This window comes from Cupressus sempervirens, chromosome 8, assembly GCF_028749045.1.
Source record: "Cupressus sempervirens isolate cs-2001-9-10 chromosome 8, ASM2874904v1, whole genome shotgun sequence".
In the NCBI taxonomy this organism is placed as follows: domain Eukaryota; kingdom Viridiplantae; phylum Streptophyta; class Pinopsida; order Cupressales; family Cupressaceae; genus Cupressus; species Cupressus sempervirens.
This window is the reverse complement of record NC_143125.1, coordinates 221,311,081-221,315,176: the sequence shown is the minus strand read 5'-3', so window position 1 is coordinate 221,315,176 and position 4,096 is coordinate 221,311,081. Positions and strand designations below refer to the sequence as shown.

Below are 4,096 nucleotides of genomic sequence, written 5' to 3'. Positions count from 1 at the left end.
GACTGGAATAATATAGAAATCTACAGTCAAGTTTATATAGGACATAGAATAAGGACGTTATTTTAAGAGCAATGCATTTAAGTATCGAATAGTGCCGATACTGAGGTCGTCATCTTTGTATTGACTTGGTAAGCTCTGTGGTCTACGTTCAAAGGATTTCCAACTTATATTAAGTCGGCCATTGCGCTGGATAATTTGTGTGATATGAGCTGTTTACAAATGAGCGAAGGCATGTTGACTCAAATGCTATGGTTGGGGTTAGCTTTGGCAGTAACACCGACTGCTGCCAATGACAACAGTTCTTACTCTTCTAGTGTCTTTGCTTTCCATAACCGTACAATGGATGGAAACTCTTATTCTGTGACAAGTCGTTTGCTCATGCTGGAGAATGACTCTTTTCATCAGCGGGATCTGCAGGGTCTTCTTTCTTTCAGAAATGGCATCTCATCCGATCCGACCATGTCGCTCACAAGTTGGAATTCTTCTAATGCACAAAACATGTGCTTGTGGAAAGGTTTTCGGTGCAGAAAGAACTCCAATAGAGTTGTGGCCATTATCCTCCCTCACTTGAGACTCCAAGGTACCATTTCTCCCTCCATAGTTGCCCTCTCTCTACTCCACACTCTGAATCTCACTAATAATTCTTTCACCGGAATCATGCCATCCCAGCTTGGTCAATTAAAAGCCTTATCTATAATAGATCTTAGCTTTAATGGACTGAAAAGTTCCATCCCCACATCCCTCTCGAATTGTACACACCTTCGAGAGATTACACTTTCTGGCAATAATTTGACAGGGACCATACCACAAGAATTTGGCTTCATTGAGATGCTGAAGATTCTAGACTTATCTTTTAATAGTCTATCTGGAATTATTCCGAATTCTTTGAGTAACTGCACACTTTTGCAGCTGATCTCACTATCTCACAATAGTTTGACCAGGAGCATACCACCTGGATTCGGCCACCTAGACATGTTGGAGATGCTCTACTTGTCCTACAATAATCTGTCTGGAATAATCTGTCAGGAATTATTCCGAATTCTCTGAGGAACTGCACACGTCTACAATGGATCTCATTGGATACAAATAGTTTGACCGGGAGCATACCACCTGGATTCAGCCATCTAGACATGTTGGAGGAGCTCTACTTGTCCACAAATAATCTATCTGGAATTATTCCAAATTCTCTAAGCAACTGCACATGTCTACAAGTGATCTCACTAGGTGAAAATAGTTTCACCAGGAGCATACCACCTGGATTCGGCCACCTGGACATGTTGGAGATGCTCTACTTGTCCTATAATAATCTGTCTGGAATTATCCCGAATTCTCTAAGCAACTGCACACATCTACAATGGATCTCACTGGATTCAAATAGTTTGACCGGGAGCATACCACTTGGACTGAGCCACCTCGACATGTTGGAGAAGCTCTACTTGTCCACAAATAATCTATCTGGAATTATTTTGAACTCTCTAAGCAACTGCACACGTCTACAAGTGATCTCACTAGGTGAAAATAGTTTCACCAGGAGCATACCACCTGGATTCGGCCACGTGGACATGTTGGAGACGCTTTACTTGTCCTACAATAATCTATCTGGAATTATTCTGAATTCTCTGAGCAACTACACACGTCTACAATGGATCTCACTGGATTCAAATAGTTTGACCGGGAGCATACCACCTAGATTCGGCCACCTGGACATGTTGGAGAAGCTCTCCTTGTCCTACAATAATCTATCTGGAATTATTCCAAATTCTCTAAGCAACTGCAAACGTCTACAAGTGATCTCACTGGAACAAAATAGTTTGACCGGGAGCATACCACCTGGATTCGGCCAATTGGACATGTTGGAGACGCTCGATTTGTCCAACAATAAGCTATCTAGAATTATTCCGAATTCTCTGAGCAACTGCACACGTCTGCAGCTAATCTCCCTGGGTGAAAATAGTTTGATCGGGAGCATACCACCTGGATTCGGCCACCTAGACATGTTGGAGATGCTCTACTTGTCCTACAATAATATGTCTGGAATTATTCCGAATTCTCTAAGCAACTGAACATGTCTACAGCTGATCTCATTGAGTCAAAATAGTTTGACTGGGAGCATACCACCTGGATTCGGCCACCTGGACATGTAGGAGAGGCTCTCCTTGTCCTACAATAATCTGTCTGGAATTATTCCAAATTCTTTGAGCAACTGCACACGTCTACAAGTGATCTTACTGGAACAAAATAGTTTGACTGGGAGCATACCACCTAGATTCAGCCACCTGGACATGTTGGAGAAGCTCTACTTGTTTGACAATAAGCTATCTGGAATTATTCCAAATTCTCTAAGCAATTGCACATGTCTACAAATGATCTCACTGGGTCAAAATAGTTTGACCGGGAGCATACCACCTGGATTCGGCCACCTGGACTTGTTGGAGATGCTCTACTTGTCCCACAATAATCTATCTGGAATTATTACGAATTCTCTGAGCAACTATACACGTCTACAAGTGATCTCACTGGGTCAAAATAGTTTGACCGGGAGCATACCACCTGGATTCGGCCACCTTGACATGTTGGAGATGCTCTACTTGTCCACAAATAATCTGTCTGGAATTATTCCGAATTCTCTAAGCAACTGGACACGTCTACAAATATTAGATGCATTTGATAATCAGCTATCAGGAACAGTTCCACAATCCATAGGAAAGTGCAATCAGCTAATTGATTTGATACTAGCCAACAACCTTTTTTGTGGAATAATTCCAGCAACGTTAGCTAACTGCACATCCCTAAGGAGACTGAAGATGTCTAATAACTTACTCCATGGAGATCTAGAAATTAAATATTCTTCTTCTATGGAGGTATTGTCTGCTCATTCCAACAACTTCTCTGGGACCCTGCCTGCATCATTGTCCAACTGTAGACATCTTAAACTTCTTGATTTCAACAACAATAGATTGACAGGTGAGTTTCCTTCACACTTGCTTGCAAATTGTCAAGAGCTGAGAGTTATAACTTTTGGCTCAAATATGCTGGAAGGGAATATTCCTCTGGCGTTGAACAATCTTAGCAGCTTGCAAGTGTTGGACTTATACAATAATAGATTCTCAGGAGAAATTCCATCTACTCTTGAGGATCTCCAAGGATTTAAGAATCCTGAAAGCTCACAACTGACTCTATACGAGGATATACCGAGCATAACCATAAAGGGAAACGTGTATTCTCTAGTGTATGTCCTAGCAGCAAACACAATACTTGATCTGTCCAACAACAATTTAATTGGACAAATACCGCGAGAATTGGGAATCTATCTCAGATGAGGCTATTAAATCTAAGTGGAAATCAGCTGCAAGGAGGGATACCGGCATCTCTGGGAGAAATATCAACATTGGAACAGTTGGACTTGTCTCAGAATAAATTGAGCGGAAACATACCTGAGGAATTGTCTAGACTGTACCAATTGGCCTATTTCAACGTTTCATTCAACAATCTATGCGGTCGAATACCAGGAGGACCGCAGTTCGCTACTTTTGAGCCCATATATTACCAGGGAAATCCCCCTAATTGTTTCTGCGGTCACCCTTTTCCAAAGTGCACAAAGTCTGCATTGCTTCCTCCACCTCTACCATATGCAAAGAAGTCAGTGTGGAGCAGAATAGATGAGTATGTCTCTGTGGTTGGTGTGGGATTGGGGTGGGGGATTGGATTTGGTACAACGTTTTCAGAGGGTTTTGTGGAGTTAGAGGTTCCCACACATGCAGCAGCTGGAGTTTGAACTACAGCCCTCATTTCACATTTCACTCATCCACATCAACGACCATTGGTTAGTTTCTCTCTCTGCTCTTCATTTTCAAATTGTTTAGGTTTCATGTCACTTCTTGAGAGATTTAGTAGTTTTTTTCATGCCTGGTCATATAGCAATAATCTTTATGGCAATGCAATTGATAGCACCCTCGATGCAAAAATGGCAGTGGAATCAGTGGACTATGTCGGTTGTAACTCGATGGAATATTATGATATGTCTCAATCCTCAAAACGGTTTCCTGCTAGCCGATATGGTTAACCTCTCAGATTACCGAATCATGAGAGAAAATCA

The 4,096-nt window shown here is 41.8% G+C and overlaps 1 pseudogene; it reads left to right on the top strand.

Moving 5' to 3' along the window:
• The first annotated feature begins 219 nt into the window (after window positions 1-219).
• Window positions 220-3,828, top strand: LOC149542291 (uncharacterized; annotated as a pseudogene).
• Window positions 3,829-4,096: the final 268 nt, after the last annotated feature.